Source organism: Piliocolobus tephrosceles, chromosome 1 (genome assembly GCF_002776525.5).
Source record: "Piliocolobus tephrosceles isolate RC106 chromosome 1, ASM277652v3, whole genome shotgun sequence".
Classification (NCBI taxonomy): domain Eukaryota; kingdom Metazoa; phylum Chordata; class Mammalia; order Primates; family Cercopithecidae; genus Piliocolobus; species Piliocolobus tephrosceles.
In genome coordinates, this window is record NC_045434.1 from 60054986 (window position 1) to 60074829 (window position 19844).

General features: G+C 41.7%; 1 pseudogene; it reads left to right on the forward strand.

Moving 5' to 3' along the window:
* The first annotated feature begins 235 nt into the window (after positions 1 to 235).
* Positions 236 to 947, forward strand: LOC111522703 (annotated as a pseudogene).
* Positions 948 to 19844: the final 18897 nt, after the last annotated feature.

The following is a 19844-nucleotide window of genomic DNA, read 5'->3' on the forward strand; positions in this document are numbered from 1 at the left end:
AAAAAAAAAAAAAAAAAAAAAAAAAAAAAAAAGAACATTTGTGATTCATGAGAGCTTAGAATATCAACATTAACAGGAGTTTGGAAAACGTTGTTTTCAACCTCATGAATGACTGTGAGGGACTTAAGACTTCATTGGAGGAAGTGACTTCATATATGGAAATAGCAAGATAACTGGAATTAGAAGTGGATCCTGAAGATCTAACTGAACTACTATAAACTCATTTTAAAACTTGAATGTGGACAGGAGCCCCCCATGGCTCCAGAGCTATCTTTTTGGTTATGAAGTGAAAGTCGATCACGATTATCACTTTAAGGTGGATAATGATGAAAATGAGCATCAGTTATCTTTAATAAAGGTCAGTTTAGGGGCTGGTGCAAAGGATGATTTGCACATTTTTGAAGCAGAGGCAATGAATTATGAAGGCAGTCCAGTTAAAGTGATACTGTCACTTTGAAAATGTCTATACAGCCAATGGTTTCCTTTGGGGGCTTTGAAATCACACCACCAGTGGTCTTATGGCTGAAGTGTGATTCAGGACCAGTGCATATTAGTGGACAACACTTAGGAGTAAGATGCAGAGTCAGAAGATGAAGAGGAGGAGGATGTGAAACTCTTAAGTATATCTGGAAAGCAGTCTGCCCCTGGAGGTGGTAGCAAGTTTCCACAAAAAAAAGTAAAACTTGCTGCTGATGCAAATGATGATGATGATGAAGATGATGATGATTATTTTGATGATGAGGAAACTGAAGAAAAAGTGCCAGTGAAGAAATCTATATGAGATACTCCAACCAAAAATGCACAGAAGTCAAATCAGAATGGAAAGGACTCAAAATCATCATCAACACTAAGATCAAAAGGAAAAGAATCCTTCAAAAAACAGAAAAAAAACTCCTAAAGCACTAAAAGGGCCTAGTTCTGTAGAATACATTAAAGCAAAAATGTGAGTCCCCATTCCAAGATGGCTGAATAGGAACAGCTCTGGTCTACAGCTCCCAGTGGGATCAACGCAGAAGATGGTGATTTCTGCGTTTTCAACTGAGGTGCCTGGTTCATCTCTTTGGGACTGGTTGGACAGTGGGTGCAGCCCACGGAGGGTGAACCAAAGCAGGGCGAGGCATTACCTCACTCAGGAAGTGCAAGGGGTCAGAGGATTTCCCTTTCCTAGCCGAGGGAAGCCGTGACAGACTGTACCTGGAAAATCGGGACACTTCCGCCCAAATACTGTGCTTTTCCAATGGTCTTAGCAAATGGCACACCAGGAGATTATATCCCATGCCTGGTTCGGTGGGTCCCACACCCACGGAGCCTTGCTCACTGCTAGCACAGCATTCTGAGATTGACCTGTGAGTCAGCAGCCTGACAGGGGGAGGGGCATCCACCATTGCTGAGGCTTGAGTAGGTAGACAAAGCGGCCAGGGAAACTGGTACTGGGCAGAGCCCACCACAGCTCTGCAAGGCCTGCTGCCTCTGTAGAGCCCACCCCTGGGGGCAGGGCATAGCTGAACAAAAGGCAGAGAAACTCCTGCAGACTTAAATGTCCCTGTCTGACAGCTCTGAAGAGAGCAGTGGTTCTCCCAACATGGTGTTTGAGCTCTGAGATGGACAGACTGCCTCCTGAAGTGGGTCCCTGACCCCCATGTAGCCTAACTGGGAGACACCTCCCTGTAGGGGCCAACTGACACCTCATACAGGAGGGTGCCCCTCTGGGATGAAGCTTCCAGGGGAAGGATCAGGCAGCAATAATTGCTGTTCTGCAATATGCTGTTCCACAGCCTCCACTGGTGATACCCAGGCAAACAGGGTCCGGAGTGGACCTCCAGCAAACTCCACCAGATCTGCAGCTGAGGGACCTGACTCTTAGAAGGAAAACTAACAAACAGAAAGGAATAGCATCAACATCAACAGAAAAGACTTCCACATCAAAACCCCATCTGTAGGTCACTAGCCTCAAAGACCATAAAACCACAAAGATGGGGAGAAATCAGAGCAGAAAAGCTGAAAATTCTACAAACCAGAGCACCTCTTCTCCTCCAAAGGATCACAGCTCCCCACTAGCAACAGAAAAAGGCTGGGTGGAGAATGACTTTGATGAGCTGACAGAGGTAGGTTTCAGAAGGTTGGTAATAACAAACTTCTCTGAGCTAAAGGAGGATGTTCGAAGCCATTGGAAGGAAGCTAAAAACATTGAAAAAAGATTAGACAAATGGCTAACTAGAATAAACAGTGTAGAGAAGACCTTAAAAGACCTGATGGAGCTGAAAACCATGGCACGAGAACTGCAAAAGCTTGAAACCATGAGAGCTGAAAACCATGGCACGTGATGCATGCCAAAGCTTCAATAGCCAGTTCGATCAAGTGGAAGAAAGGGTATCAGTGATTGAAGATCAAATTAACCTTTTACCATTATGTAACATCCTTCTTTGTCTCTTTTGACCTTTGTTGGTTTAAAGTCTGTTTTACCAGAGACTAGGATTGCAACCCCTGCTTTTTTTTTTGCTTTCCATTTGCTTGGTAGATCTTCCTCCATCCCTTTATTTTGAGCCTATGTGTGTCTCTGCTCGTGAGATGGGTCTCCTGAATACTGCACACTAACAGGTCTTGACTCTTTATCCAATTTGCCAGTCTGTGTCTTTTAATTGGAGCATTTAGCCCATTTACATTTAAGGTTAATACTGTTATGTGTGAATTTGATCCTATCATTATGATGTTAGCTGGTTATTTTGCCTATTAGTTAATGCAGTTTCTCTCTAACAAGGATGGTCTTTACAATTTGGCACGCTTTTGCAGTCACTGGTCCTGGTTGTTCCTTTCTATTTTTAGTGCTTCTTTCAGGAGCTCTTGTAAGATACCACCACCGATCCCACAGAAATACAAACTAGCATCAGAGAATACTATAAACACCTTTATGCAAACAAACTAGAAAATCTAGAAGAAGTGGATAAATTCCTGGACACATACACCCTCCCAAGATTAAATCAGGAAGAAGTTGAATCTCTGAATAGACCAATAACAGGCTCTGAAATTGAGGCAATAATTAATAGCCTACCAACCAAAAAAGTCCAGAACTGGACGGATTCACAGCCGAATTCTACCAGAGGAGCTGGTACCATTTCTTCTGAAATTACTCCAATCAATAGAAAAAGAGGGAATCCTCCCTAACTCATTTTATGAGTCCAGCATCATCCTGATACCAAAGCCTGGCAGAGACACAACAAAAAAAGAGAGCTTTAGACCAATATCCCTGATCAACATTGGTGCAAAAATCCTCAACAAAACACTGGCAAACCGAATCCAGCAGCACATCAAAAAGCTTATCCACCACGATCAAGTCAGCTTCATCCCTGGGATGCAAGCCTGGTTCAACATACTCAAATCAGTAAACATAATCCATCACATAAAGAGAACCAAGGACCAAAGCCACATGATTATCTCAATAGATGCAGAAAAGTCCTTTGACAAAATTCAACAGCCCTTCATGCTAAAAATTCTCAATAAACTAGGTATTGATGTAACATATCTCAAAATAATAAGAGCTATTTATGACAGACCCACAGCCAATATCATACCGAATGGGCAAAAACTGGAAGCATTCCCTTTGAAAACTGACACAAGACAGGGATACCCTCTCTCACCACTCCTATTCAACATAGTGTTGGATGTTCTGGCTAGGGCAATCAGGCAAGAGAAAGAAATAAAGGGTATTCAATTAGGAAAAGAGGAAGTCAAATTGTCCCTGTTTGCAGATGACATGATTGTATATTTAGAAAACCCCATTATCGCAGCCCAAAATCTCCTTAAGCTGATAAGCAACTTCAGCAAAATCTCGGGATACAAAATCAATGTGCAAAAATCACAAGCATTTCTATACACCAATAAGAGACAGCGAGCCAAATCATGAGTGAACTCCCATTCACAATTGCTTCAAAGAGAATAAAATACCTAGGAATCCAACTTACAAGGGATGTGAAGGACCTCTTCAAGGAGAACCACAAACCACTGCTCAATGAAATACAAGAGGACACAAACAAATGGAAGAACATTCCATGCTCATGGATAGGAAGAATCAATATAGTGAAAATGGCCATACTGCCCAAGGTAATTTATAGATTCAATGACATCCCCATCAAGCTACCAATGACTTTCTTCACAGAATTGGAAAAACCTACTTTAAAGTTCATATGGAACCAAAAAGAGCCCACATTGCCAAGACAATTCTAAGCAAAAAGAACAAAGCTGGAGGCATCATGCTACCTGACTTCGAACTATACTACAAGGCTACAGTAACAAAAACAGCATGGTATTGGTACCAAAACAAAGAGATAGACCAATAGAACAGAATGGAGCCCTCAGAAATAACATCATACATCTACAACCATCTTTGACAAACCTGATAAAAACAAGAAATGGGGAAAGGATTCCCCCATTTAATAAATGGTGCTGAGAAAACTGGCTAGCCATATGTAGAAAGCTGAAACTGGATCCCTTCCTTGCTCCTTATACAAAAATTAATTCAAGATTGATTGAAGACTGCCAAGACCAGCTTGGCTAGGGAGACCCTAACCCAGTGGCACTAGAGGAATTAAAGACACACACACAGAAATATAGAGGTGTGGAGTGGAAAATCAGGGGTCTCACAGCCTTCAGAGCTGAGAGCCTGGAACAGAGATTTATCCACATATTTGTTAACAGTAAACCCATGATAAGCATTGTTTGTATAGATTATAGATTATAGATTAACTAAAAGTATTCCTTACAGGAAACAAAGGGATGGGCCAAAATAAAGGGATGGGTTTGGCTAGTTATCTGCAGCAGCAGCATGTCCTTAAGGCACAGATCGCTCATGCTATTGTTTGTGGTTTAAGAATGCCTTTAAGTGATTTTCTGCCCTGGGTGGGTCAGTTGTTCCTTGCCCTCATTCTGGTAAACCCACAACCTTCCAGCTTGGGTGTTATAACCGTCATGAACATGTCAGAGAGCTGCAGAGATTTTGTTTATGGCCAGTTTGGGGACCAGTTTATGGCCAGATTTTGAGGGGGTCTGTTCCCAACATGTTCCCCTTCTTTAATTTGCAAAGTGATAAAAGAAAAGGCAGCTTTGTCATGGCGAGCTACTTCTTGCAGGAGTCAGGATCCGCATCTTCAGACTATACAAAGACAAACAACACAGATTAAAAGCACAATCACCATTGAAACCACAGAGCTTCCAAGTGTTTCTATCCATTTTAATGGGTTACTAGCTGCTAATCTGTCTGCAGCTTCCTCAAGCACTCCAGTTCCTGGCATTAATGTCAGGTGTTCCTGGGATGTTTTAAATATTTGTTCTTTAATTTTGCAATATCCAAAAACAAGCTTGTAGAGTGTCCTTCTAGATGCTTTTTTATTCTTTCTCAAATTTGGTCTTATTAAGAACTATTAAGTTTCCACAAATCCTTATGTTTAGCTCCTATGAAGGGCCATATCATTTGAGGCTGAGGTGCCACTATACTGCCACGGTTCCAGATAATAGGAACTTTTGCCATACTTATTATTTCTACCATCTGACCGTTTTGTTCAGACCAGCTGAACCTAGTGTGGCCATGGCAGGCAGACTAAGAGGTGTAATTCAAGCTAAACATCCCTTAGGGGTCCAATCAATAATGATTCCATAGGAATCATTGTGCAGCACCTCTGCCTGTTCTGTAGTGCAATCTTCCTAAACAAGCACGTTCATTTTTTCTAACTGGATCCAATCCTCTTTACAAACAGGTTTTTGAGGGCAGTATACCTCACTTACAGGAGCAGATTTATTATGGCAAATACTGAGATCAGAAAGCATGTGTAACTGTGTCACAGAGTGATTACAGCCCGGGATTATTGCCAGCCAAGTTCAATAAATATGCCCAATAAGTATAATTTTTCTCTGTGTCAGCCCTTGTTGAAGGAATACTCACTGCAATGGCGATCATCGCTATCATAGCTACCATTAAATTACTCATTGTGACTGGTTGTCCTGCTTTCCCCAGGTTTTCTTCCACCATCAGTGACAGTGTCTTGATCTGTCCCCAGGTGGGTGGCTGTGTTCAACAGGTGTTGCTTGTGACAGATGGGGTCCTCATCAGCATCAATCTCAACATGGCTGCAACTGAGGGGTCCTCGGAATCCTCCTGGAATCTCTTCCTCAGCATTTGGCTCATGGTAAGGTTTCAGGTGTCTTGATGGTATCCAAATCAGCTGTTGATTCAGTCCTGGAGAAACACAAGCATAACCTCTACCCCAAGTTATTATTTTACCTATTTCCCAACTTTTTGTCATTAGATCTTTCCACTAAATTAGTTGTTCTGCTTCTGTCTTTGCAGCTGGTTTCTGTAGATACTGTTCAGCTGCTGATAACATCTCGCCTTTGGGCAGGCTCAAAAAATTTAAAGTTAATAATGCTAGATTCCATTGTGCATCAGCTGTCCCATAATCCCTGCTTCTCCCCTTTTTTTGTTTTTGTTACCATTTGTTCATCTGTATGAAATGAAAACTGAGTATTTTTAATTAACTGCGTGGAATGAACCACGTATGAAGAATCAGAAATCACATTAATAGGCATATTAAAAGCAGTCAATACCTCAATTACAGCTACAAGCTCTGCTTTTCAACCAAAGTATAGGGCGTCTAGAAAACTTTACCTTTTGATCCAGAATAAGAAGCTTTATCATTACTAGACCCATCTGTGAAACAATGAAAATGCTTAGCAGGCTGCAGGTTGTTTACCGCAGGAATTGTAAATGCAAACTATTCTGAGTCTTGATCAGCTAAAGGGATAGTAAAGATACAGTCTTTTAAATCTATGACTATTAAAGGCCAATTTTTTGGAATTATGGTGCAAGAAGGCAATCCTGGCTGTAATGCTCCCATAGGTTGTATAACTGAACTGATGACTCTTAAATCAGTTAACATTCTCCATTTACCTGATTTTTTCTTTTCTTTTTTTTTTTTTTGAGACGGAGTCTTGCTCTGTTGTCCAGGCTGGAGTGCAGTGGCCAGACCTCAGCTCACTGCAAGCTCCACCTCCTGGGTTTATGCCATTCTCCTGCCTCAGTCTCCTGAGTAGCTGGGACTACAGGCGCCTGCCACCTCACCTGGCTAGTTTTTCGTATTTTTTAGTAGAGACGGGGTTTCACCGTGTTAGCCAGGATGGTCTCGATCTCCTGACCTCATGATCCGCCTGTCTCGGCCTCCCAAAGTGGTGGGATTACAGGCTTGAGCCACTGCGCCCGGCTTGATTTTTTCTTAATTACGAAAACTGGAAGATTCCAAGGGGAAAATGTTGGACCTATATGCCCATTTTCTAATTGTTCTGTAACTAATTCCTCTAAAGCCTTCAGTTTCTCTTTACTTAGCGGCCACTGTTCTATCCAAATTGGCTTATCTGTTAATAAAGGTACAGATTCTGGAGACTTAACAATGGCCGCCATCAAAAATGATATCCTAAACCTTGGCGTGAACTTTGTCTTTCCCCTTGAAGCAGTTCCTTTAAACCTTGCAAATTTTTTCCTAGTCCCATACCAGGGACATATCCCATTTCATGCATCATATGTTGACTTTGAGGGCTATATAATTGTTCTGGAATTAGAACTTGTGCTCCCCATTGTTGTAGTAAATCCCCCCCATAAATTTATAGTTACAGATGTTATAATTGATTGAATAGTCCCAGGTTGTCTATCGGGCCCTTCACAATGCAAAATATAACTCCTTTGATATACTTCAGGGGCTTTACCAACTCCAACTATGTTAAATTGAGTGGCTTCAATTGGCCATGCAGACAGCCAGTGTAGTAGAGAAATGATTGAAATGTCCACTCCTGTATCTACCAAACCTTGAAATTTCTTTCCCTGAATAGTTATTTCACAGGTAGGATGTTTATCAGTAATTTGATTCACCCAATGAGCTGCTTTACCTTATTTATTTGTGCTTCCAAATCTTCCTGTTCATTTAATTTCACTTTTCCCCATTCCCACATATGACACAAACAGGAGTTGTGCTGTGTGCTTTCCTGGCTCTGCTTTCCAGGGAACAGAAGTAGACATAACAAGGTCAATTTCCCCACTGTAATCTGAATCAGTGACTCCTGTATGTATCTGTACCCCTTTTACGTTTAAACTAGACCTTCCTGGAAGTAATACTATCATCCCTGCTGGCAAGGGTCCACAGACTCCTGTTGGTGTTGGGAACAGGTCCCCCAAAATCTGGCCATAAACTGGCCCCCAAACTGGCCATAAAAAAAATCTCTGCAGCACTGTGACATGCTCATGATGGCCATAACGCCCATGCTGGAAGGTTGTGGGTTTACCAGAATGAGGGCAAGGAACACCTGCACCTCCCAGGGTGGAAAACCGCTTAAAGGCGTTCTTAAGCCACAAACAATAGCATGAGCGATCTGTGCCTTAAGGACATGCTCCTGCTGCAGTTAACTAGCCCAACCTATTCCTTTAATTCGGCCCATCCCTTCATTTCCCATAAGGGATACTTCTAGTTGATTTAATATATATAGAAACAATGCTAATGACTGGCTTGCTGTTAATAAATACATGGGTAAATCTCTGTTTGGGGCTTTCAGCTCTGAAGGCTGTGAGACCCCTGATTTCCCACTTCACACCTCTATATTTCTGTGTGTGTGTCTTTAATTCCTCTAGTGCCACTGGGTTAGGGTCTCCCTGACCAAGCTAGACTTGGCATGTTGGGACCTTTTGCAGGAGTTCCCCAGGCAGAAGGCTCACAGCTTTTGTGCAGCATAAATGTACTGCAGCACTACTGGCTGTGGTGGGGGACAGATATTGTACAGGGGTGAAGGAATTGCCTGATCCGGAAATGCCCCAGTTTGGAATGGGGCCTGGCATGGTCCCCTCATGGCATTTCCTGAAATTGGGTTCCCTTCTTTATCAAACTTAAAGTGACACTGGTTAGCCCAGTGTTTTCCTTTTTTACATATTGGACATATTTCAGACTCAGCAGTTTTCTTTTTTCCCCTATCTGGCAGCCTGGCTCTCTGACTTTTTCCACATTCTTTTTTAGTATGAATAGCTTGTTTAAATTCTTTGAGTAATTTAAAAGGAAAAAGCTCAAATGTAGCTCTAATGTTTCCCTGTTGATCTTGGGGGTGAACCCTAACAGGGAACTGACAAGCCTCTAAATCACCCTCTCGTCTAGCTTGCTGAATTCCTGCCTTCTTCAAAAGAAGACATTTATGCAGCCAACAGACACATGAAACAATGCTTATCATCACTGGTCATCAGAGAAATGTATATCAAAACCACAATGAGATACCATCTCACACCAGTTAGAATGGTAATCATTAAAAAGTCAGGAAACAACAGATGCTGGAGAGGTTGTGGAGAAATAGGAACGCTTTTACACTGTTGGTGGGAGTGTAAACTAGTTCAACCATTGTGGGAGACAGTGTGGTGATTCCTCAAGGATCCAGAACTATAAATACCATTTGACCCAGTGATTCCATTACTGGGTATATACCCAAAAGATTAGAAATCATGCTATTATAAAGACACATGCACACGTATGTTTATTGTGGCACTATTCACAATAGCAAAAACTTGGAACCAACCAAATATCCGTCAATGATAGACTGGATTAAGAAAATGTGGCACATATACACTGTGGAATATTAGGCAGCCATAAAAAAGGATGAGTTCATGTCCTTTGCAGGGACATGGAAGAAGCTGGAAACCATTATTCTGAGCAAACAATCACAAGGACAGAAAACCAAACACTGTATGTTCTCACTCATAGGTGGGAATTGAGCAATGAGAACACTTGGACAAAGGGTGGGGGAACATCACACACGGGGGCCTGTTGTGGAGTGGGGAATCGGGGGAGGGATAGCATTCAGAGAAATACCTAATGTAAATGACAAGTTAATGGGTGCAGCAAACCAACATGGCACATGTGTACCTATGTGACAAACCTGCACATTGTGCACATGTACCCTAGAACTTAAAGTATAATAATTTTAAAAAAAGCAAAAATACAAGCAAGTATAGAAAAAGGTGGTTCTCTTCCCAAAGTGGAAGCCAAATTCATCAATTATGTGAAGAATTGCTTCTGGATGACTGACCAGGACGTTATTTAAGATCTCTGGCAGTGGAGGAAGTCTCTTTAAGAAAATAGTTTAAACAATTTATTAAAAAATTTTCATCTTATTTCATTTCTGTAACAGTTGATATCTGACGATCCTTTTTATAATGTAAAGTGAGAACACTCCCTCCTGTGTTTGATAACTGTTGTCCAGGTTCCATTGCCAAGAATGTGTTGTCCAAAATGCCTGTTTAGTTTTTAAAGATGGAACTCCACCCTTTGCTTGGTTATAAGGATACTTCATCCATTCAGGTTTTTTTTTTTTTTTTTTTTTTTTTTAATACTGAGTTTTATTTCACGTGTATATTTTTGTCTCCCCACCATTTCCATATCTGACCAATGCTACTCTATATCCTATCATAACATTCCATACGTACTTAAAACCACCACCCTGATCAGTCAGCAACTATCAGCATCAGTGCAAAACTCATCAGCAAAAAGATTACAACTTGCTGAAGACTCAATCATTAGCATTTTTAGCAATAAAGTATTTTAAATTAAGTTAAAGTACATACATTAATGTTTTAGACATACTGCTATAGTACACTCAGTAGACTACAGTACAGTGTAAACACAACTTTTATATGCACTGGGAAACCAGAAAATTTGTGTGTCTTACTTTACTGTGATATTTGCTACATTGTAGTGATCTGGAACCAAACCTGCACTATCTTCAAGATATGCTTGTATTTTATTTTGCTTTTTATTATTCAGTTTGATATATTTAAAAATGTCTCCTGTCATTGGTTTTTGGACCTATGTATTATTGAGTACTGTGTTGTTTAATTTCCAAATACCTAGAAATTTTTTAGCTACATTGCTATTGGTTTCTATTTAATTATGTCACTGCATGAGAACATACTCTGTATGATTTCAGTCATTTGAAACTTGTTGATTCTTATTTTATGAACCAGTACATGGTCTATTTTGATTAATGCTTCATGTGTAGTTGAGGAAAAAATGGTATTCTGTAATTGTTCTATAAATGAAAACTAGGTCAGTGGGCTTATAGTATTGCTTAAGTCTTCTGTATCATACTGATTTTCTGTTAACTTGTTTTATTAACTACAGACAGCCAGATTCTGAAAATTTCTCCACTTATGATTGTAGCAGTTTCTAGGTATCTTTTTGCTTTATCTGTTTTTTTATTCAGGTATTTTGAAGCTTTATTATGAGGTGCATACACATTTAAGATTGTTAAAAGTTCTCAAAAACTTTGGCCTTTTTATTATTACAGAACATACTGTTATGGACTAAATCTGTCCACCCCAAATTCATATATTGAAACACTAACCCCCATTATGATGGTATCAGGAGGTGGGGTCTGCAGGATGTAATTAGGTCATGAGGGTGGAGACTTCATGAATGGAATTAGTGCCCTTATAAAGGAGACCCCAGAAAACACACCCACTCCCTTTTTGCCATGTGAGGATACTAGGAGAAGATAGCTGTCTATGAGCCAGGAAGCAGGCCCTCACAAGACACTGAACCATCCTGGACTTCCCAGCCTTCAAAACTGTGACAATGATTGTTATTTAAGCCACCCAGTCTATGCTATTTTAGTTGTTACAGCCTAAGTACACTAAGACATATGCCTCTTTGTCTCTGATGAAACTCTTTGGCTTAAAGTCTATTTTATCTGGTGTTAATGTAGCTACACTGCCTTTTAATACATTTAGGATGTGCATGGTATTTCTATTTCCACTCTTTTAACCTGTCTGTGTCTTTATGCTTAATGTGTGTTTCTATCGGCAGCATATAGTTAGATCTTGATTTGTCATCCAGTCTTACAATCACTGCTTTTTATTTGTATCATTTACATTTAATGTATTTACTGATATGTTTATATCTATGTTTTCTCTCTCTCTCTTTCTTTCTTTCCTTCCTTCCTTCCTTCCTTCCTTTTCTTTTTTTATTTTTTTGATGGAGTCTTGCTCTGTCACCCAGGCTGGAGTGCAGGGGCACCATCTCAACTCACTGCAACCTCCACCTCCCAGGTTCAAGTGATTCTCCCACCTCAGTCTCTTGAGTAGCTGGAACTGCAGGTGCCCACCACCACGGCCTGGCTAATTTTTGTATTTTTAGTAGGGACAGGGTTTCACTATGTTGGCCAGGCTGTTCTCAAACTCCTGGCCTCAAATGATCCACATGCCTCGGCCTCCTCAGGTGCTGTTATTACAAGCGTGAGCCAGTGCACCCAGCCTCTATGTTTGTTTTCTATTTGTTGCATCTCTTCTTTTGTTCTTTCTTCTTTCCACTTTCGATTGATGTGGCTATTTCCTCGTATTCCATTTTATCTCATCTATTAACTTTTTTAGTGTCTCTTCGTCTTTTAGTAGTTGCTTGAGAGATTATGATATGCATATTAAGTTACAATAGTCCATCATCAAAAAATGTTCCTCTACTTTGTGAATGACATAAGAACCTTGCGACACTGTGTTTACATTCAACCCCTCCCACCCTTCGTGGTCTTGTCATATATTTTACTTGTAGATGTAAATCACAAAATCTAGTGTTACTATTTTTACTTTAAATGGTTGATTGTCTCATAAAGAGATATTTTAGATGGTGGTAGGTACATGTAAACTCAGCTACTCAGGAGGCTAAGGTGGGAAGATCACTTGAGGCCAGGAGTATTTGAGCCCACAGGGCATTAGTTTTGTGCCTGTGAATAGCCACTGCATGCCAGCCTGGGCAACACGGTGAGATCTCTTCTTTAAAAAAGTAAATAAATAGACAGATATGCTAGAGATAAGGTAGTCCTTTATATTTACCAATATATTTATACTTTATTTCTTTTTATTTTATTTTATTTTATTTTATTTTATTTTTTGAGATGGAGTCTCTCTCTGTTGCCCAGGCTGGAGTGCAGTGGCGCGATCTCAGCTCACTGTAAGCTCCGCCTCCCAGGTTCACTCCATTCTCCTGCCTCAGCCTCCCGAGTAGCTGGGACTACAGGTGCCCGCCACCGCGCCCGGCTAGTTTTTTGTATTTTTTAGTAGAGACGGGGTTTCACTGTGTTAGCCAGGATGGTCTCGATCTCCTGACCTTGTGATCCGCCCGTCTCGGCCTCCCAAAGTGCTGGGATTACAGGCTTGAGCCACCGCGCCCGGCCTTTATTTCTTTTTAAAGATTCATACTTGTATCTGGCATTATATTCCTTCAGTTTGAAGAATTTTTCTTAGCAAATCTTACAGTGTAGATTTGTTTGATATAAATATTCCAATGTTTGTATGTATGAAATATCTTTATGTCATTTTTATTTTGAAGGATATTGTCACTGAATGTTGAATCCTAGGTCGAGAGTTTCTGTTTTCTTTCAGAATTTTAAGATGTCATTCCATTTGTCTCCTGGCTTCCATTGTTTCTAAAGTGAACTCAGTCATTTTTCTTAAAGTGTTTCCCCTATACGAAATGTGTCTTTTTTCTTTGACTGCTTTAAGTTTTGTTCTTTATATTTTATTTTCAACAGTATAACTATTATGAGCCTATGCTTATGGTAGTTTTCTTTTCTTTTCCTTTTTTTTTTTGAGACAGAGTCTTGCTCTGTTGCCCAAGCTGGAGTGTAGTGGCATGATCTTGGCTCACTGCAACCTCTACCTCCAGGGTTCAAATGATTCTTGAACTGTGGTACACCCAGCTAATTTTTGTATTTTTAGGAGTGACAGGGTTTCACCACGTTGGCCAGGCCAGTCTCGAACTCCTGGCCTCAAGTGATTCACCCACCTCAGCCTCCCAAAGTGCTGGGATTACAAGCAGGAGCCACTGTGCCTGGCCCTGAGCCTATGGTAGTTTTCTTTGTATTTATTTTGCTTGGGATTTGCTGAACTTCTTAGATCTATAGGTTGATGGGTTTCATCAATTTGGAAAAATTCTCAGCTATTACCTCTTCAGATATTTCTTCCGCTCATTCTGTCTCTCCTCTCTTTTGTTATGCTATGCATGTATGTAGTATGTAATGTGATACATTTGTTAGATCGCTTAATAATACTCCAGACCTTGAGTGCACTTTTCCATTTCTTAACAAAGATAACAAAGATAAAAGTTTTTTCATCTTTGTAATTTAGTTTGGATAACTTCCATGGACCTACCTTCAAATTCACATGTTTTCAGTTTGCTGATAAGCCCATCAAATGATTTATCTCTGATACAATATTTATAATTTCTAGCATTTTTCTTTATGCTGTTTTAAATTTTTATTTAAAAAACTTCTCAACTTTTAATTTTTTAGTGATGGGGTCTTACTCTGTCACCAAGGCTGGAGTGCAGTGATGATGATAGCTTGCTACAGCCTCAAACTCCTGGGTTCAAGCCATCCTCCTGCCTCAGCCTCCCAAGTATTTAAGTCTACAGGTGCATGCCCCCATGCCACGCTAATTTTTTTATTTTTGTAGAAATGGGGGGGGGGGGTTCACTATGTTGCCCAGGCTGGTTTCGAACTCCTGGCCTCAATAATCCTCCCACATTGACCTCCCAAAGCATTGGGATTATAGGCGTGAGCCACCAGGGCTGTGTTCTTTTTTACAGTTTTTATGTCTCCATTGAAATTTCCCATATGTTTGTGCATATTGCCTGCATTTTCTACTAGATCCTTTAACATGCTTATAATAGTTATTTCAATGTTGCCATCTCATAATTCCAACATCTTTGCCATCTTTGGGATCTGTTTCTATTGACTATTTTCTCTCCCAATGACAGGTTAATTTTCTTGCTTCTTTGATTGGCTTATAATTTTTTATTCAATGCCAGACATTGTGTATAAAAGAACAGTAGAGACTGAAGTAAATACGATATATACATAGAAAAACACACATCCCTTCCTCTGTTAGGCTTTTAGAGTGGTGGACTGAGTCAATTTGATATTGAGCTCGGACTTGTCTTGTTGCAGCTTTAGTTTGATTCTGCTTACCAATGGTTTCAAATGATTTGAGGGCAGGATGAGAACCTTTCCTTCAGCAGGGAGCAGGGAGAGTCTTTTTTTTTTTTTTTTTTTTAGATGGAGTCTCACTCTGTCGTCCAGGCGGAAGTACAGTGACATGATCTTAGCTCACTGCAACCTCCACCTCCCAAGTTCAAGCTATTCTCCTGCCTCAGCCTCCTGAGTAGCTGGGATTACAGGTATGCACTACCATGCCTGGCTAATTTTGTATTTTTAATAGAGACGGGGTTTCACTATGTTGGTCAGGCTGGTCTCAAACTCCTGACCTTGTGATCCAACCCATTTGGCCTCCCAAAGTGCTGGGATTACAGACACGAGCCACCGTGCCTGGCCTCAGAAATTTCTTTACACTGTACAGTCCAGCTGCTAGCTTTTTGAACTGTGGGAATATGCCACCTGACTCTAAAGATTGGCTGCTAGCTTTTGGATCTTCGGGAAGATTTTTTTTTGCTATGCAATCCAACCCCTGACCTTCTGTGCTTTTGGGAGATCTCTCTCCTCCCTGATTCCTGGCCCTGGTGGTGGAGCACCAAGGCAGTATATTCACTGAAAGACCAGTGTCTGTGAGCAGGTGGCTTGGTTCTCCTTTCCTGTTCCCCGCTTAAGCAGACTCTGCGTGCCTTTCCCCAGAAAGGTCTGTCTCAGCTCTCCTGTCCTGTCCCATCTCAGGCAGCCTCCCAGAAGGCCCTGTTTTTCAGAGGGTTTCTCTCAGTGAACGACCCTGTCCTCAGCAGGCCCTGTGTGTGTCCTCCTGAGGACAGAGTCTCTCGATCCTCTGCCCTCAGCCTTCACACCGAGTCTCTCGATCCTCTGCCCTCAGCCTTCACACCCTGGGAAGGTCCGTCGTGCAGCTTGGTGAGCAGGTGCAGACTCTTCGTGGCTGGGGCTCGTTGAGACCCTGGCCCATTATGCTAGCCCACATTGGTTTCTTTTTACCCTGATCAAAGGTGGCCTCCTTTCCCTCCTCTGAAAGTGGCTGTGGGACTCTTATCTCTTGGGAATGGCTTATTACTTTCTGGAATTTTAATTAACTTATTTTTGTTTTGCTTTGTTCTGTTTGCAGCCTCACTTCTGCTCTCTCATGGCTTCTAAAATCTATGCTATTGTAGGTGTTCCAGCCGTCATGTGATGTTATAATGGGAGCCATGTTCTCGCAGGATTTTTTAAGTGGGAGCAGAACGCCCCCAGTTGTTTTTTTATTATGTTCAGGACATTGTGCTTGCAAAACTGTAGGAATAATTGAGGCCTGGGATGATGTCATTTTCTTCCAGAGATTATTTTTATTTGCTTCTTCCAAGCCTAGCAAGCCTAGGAGTGCTGGCAGTTGGCAGTCTGGAGTAACTTTAATCCAGTTTTAAAAATTGAGGTTTTTCTGGGTCACCCAGATGACTGGAAGCTGGACTGCAGCATGCAGGGAATAGACGACCTGTTCGTGGAATGCAGCTGTTTTGGATTCCAACCCACAGTATATGTCAGGGTGGGGTGTGGGGTGTTATCAAGGCCCCCACCTTGGTGGGTTCTAGACTCTAGTTTTTTTTTTTTTGTTTTTTTTTTTTTTTTTTTTTTTTTGAGATGGAGTCTCGCTCTGTCACCCAGGCTGGAATGCAGTGGTGTGATCTTGGCTCACTGCAATCTCCACCTCCCAGGTTCAAGCTGTCCTCCTGCCTCAGCCTCATGAGTAGCTGGGATTATAGGCATGTGCCACCACACCCGGCTAATTTTTGTATTTTTAGTAGAGACGGGGTTTCACCATGTTGGTCAGGCTGGTCTCCAACTCCTGACCTAGTGATCTGCCCACCTCAGCCTCCTAAAGTGCTGGGATTACAGGCATGAGCTACCACGCAGATGACACCAACTTTCATCCCCTAGCCCCATGAGGCTCTCATGAGTAATGTTCAGCCTCTCAGCTGCCTTTTCTTGATTGGCAAATATCGTTAGGGCAAAAGTGGTACAAATGCAGACTCACCTGTCAGGATACCTGCTTTCTTCCAGATCTTGGCCCATGATTCTACTTTTATTTTTATTTTTATTTTTTTGAGACAGAGTCTCGCTCTGTGGCCCAGGCTGGAGTGCAGTGGTGCGATCTCGGCTAACTGCAAGCTCCGCCTCCCGGGTTCACCCCATTCTCCTGCCTCAACCTCCCAAGTAGCTGGGACTACAGGCACCCACCACCACGCCTAGCTAATTTTCTGTAATTTTAGTAGAGACGGGGTTTCATCGTGTTAGCCAGGATGGTCTCTATCTCCTAACCTCACGATCCACCTGCCTCGGCCTCCCACAGTGCTGGGATTACAGGTGTGAGTCAGCGCGCCCGGCCTGTTCATGATTCTATACTATTTTGTCAGGGCTCCTATGCTTTCAAGCAAGCGTTCAACTCATCTCACTGTCGTTAGCAGGAGGGTTGGTCCAAATTAGCTAATTTGCTATTACCAGAAGCTGCCATCTCTGTATCTTAGTTTATTCTTTCAAAAACTCAATCTTCAACAGCTGAGAGCAGTATTTAAAAATTTCTCATTTCCTATATGATTTGTGGTTTAGGCAACTTCTGAATTTTTGATATATTTCACATTATATCTTTTGAGGTAGCATTATTTAATGTCTTAAGGTTTAAAATGGTTATAAACACATGGTGAATATTTTATGGCCTCTATTTGCCAGCCATTGCTTTTTTGCCTTAAATTTTATGTTCTGTTTTTTGTGTGAATTTCATTTACTTTGTATGTCTTTGCCTATATCATTATTTTGAAACCATTCAAAAACATTTTGCTTTACGCCTGTGTTATAAAAACATTCACATTATCATTACTAGCATGATTTATCTACTGTAATTTTGTTACACATTATATATATTTTATTCCTTTTTATTATTTTCTTGTCTTTTGCTATATTAATCCCTTTTTTCCTTACTCTTTCTCTCTAGGTTCTTGGGAGTTTTCCATTCAGCTTTTATTTTACTGGTGGTTGGATACCTTTTATTTATTTTTATCTTTTTATTTTTGAGACAGGTTCTTTCCCTGTTGCCCAGGCTGGAGTGTGGTGACTCAATTTTGGCTCACTGCAGCCTTGACTTCCTGGGCTCAAACTTCCGAGGAACTGGGACTACCAGCTTGGCACACACCACCTTGCCCGGCAAGTTATCTTTTTTGTAGAGATGACGGGGGTAGAGGGTGGTTCTCAATATGTTGCCCAGGCTGGTCTTAAACTCCTGGGCTCAAGCAATCCTCTCACCTTGGCCTTCCAAAATGCTGGGATTACAGGGCTAAGCCACTGCACCTGGCTGATAATTTTATTTTTAAAATCTCTTGACTTAAATTCCTTTTTTGTTTTTTTTTGAGATGGAGTCTCACTCTGTCGCCCAGGCTGGAGTGCAGTGGCGCAATTTCAGCTCACTGCAACCTTCGCCTCCCGGGTTCAAGTGATTCTCCCGTCTCAGCCTCCTGAGTAGCTGAGATTACAGGCGCACGCTGTCACGCCCAGCTACTTTTTTGTATTTTAGTAGAGATGGGGTTTCACCGTGTGGGGCAGGCTCGTCTCGAACTCCTGAGCTCAGGCAATGCGCCGCCTCGGCCTCCCAAAGTGCTGGGATTACAGGTATGAGCCACCGTGCCCCGCCTTCTCTTAACATCAAGAATAAGACCATATCGACCAATATGTTCTAAGATATATGCATACTATTTAGCCACCTCTCATTTTTAGAAATAGTATACTCTTTCTTTGATACCTCCCAGTTTTGTCAAAGTAAATTGTGATACAATAACCCCAATTTATAATAATGAAATATTTATTATATATAATATTAATAATAATTAGTGTTGTTTCATATTATATTAATTATAATTATTTCGTTTATGTAGTTTCATTGGGTTTTATTGATTTTTTGCCTTTTCTTTTACATTTTTTCTGTTGAATTATTTATTTTGATTCGTTTCTTAGCTGGCAGGACTATGTCCTCAACTACTATTTTTCAAAAAGGGTTTATGGAAGAGCTCTCCCACCCCCAATGGAGTTGGCGAACATCCTGTACCAGTTATCAATTTATTACCGTCTGGCTCCAAATCCACCCTTCACAGATGCCTGGAACATTTCTCCCTTGCCTGCGGGCACAATATTAAACTGTGTCATTAGAGGGCGCTAGAGGACAGAGAGAAGAGACCTCTTGCGGCTTCTTTAAGCTTTCCTTCCTACTTGCTTTTGAGACTCTGAACCCCCGGGGGTTCTCAGCTCAGTTTCAGGGCACTTCCGCAGGCATCTTCACGGCTACTTCTGTGGGTGTCCCACCTAATTTCCCAGTGGTGAGTTCAGCCGCACTGTCTTGGGCGGATTCCTGTTGGGGCAGACCTGACCCAGCCAGTTTCCTGCAAAGTCCCGCATGCGCACTCCCCCGGGGGCAGCTTCCCAGCAAGTTCTGCGTGAGTCCTAGGTGGCTTTGCCATGAGTTCAGCGCGTCCCCTAAGAGCAACTTCCGGAGGAATTTTGTGGGCACCCCAGCAGGAGGCTTCCAGCCCTCCAGCCGTGGCCTGGGGTTCTCTTCTCCACAATGTTCGCTCTCTGTGGCCCTGTTCTCTCCAGGGACAACCCAGAGAACTTCACTTTCTCCAGTAAGGACTGAACCCCAGTCTCGGAGAGCCAGCCTTCTTCAAGTTCGTTCCTTCTTTTTGGGTTCTCCCCTACCCCTGGGAGATCATCTGACATTTCTGTTTATTCCCACTACACCATTAATTTCTATCCTGACTGATTCACAACCCTGAGTTCCGAAGCAAGGGCAAGCTGTGGGGTGCTTCTTGCCG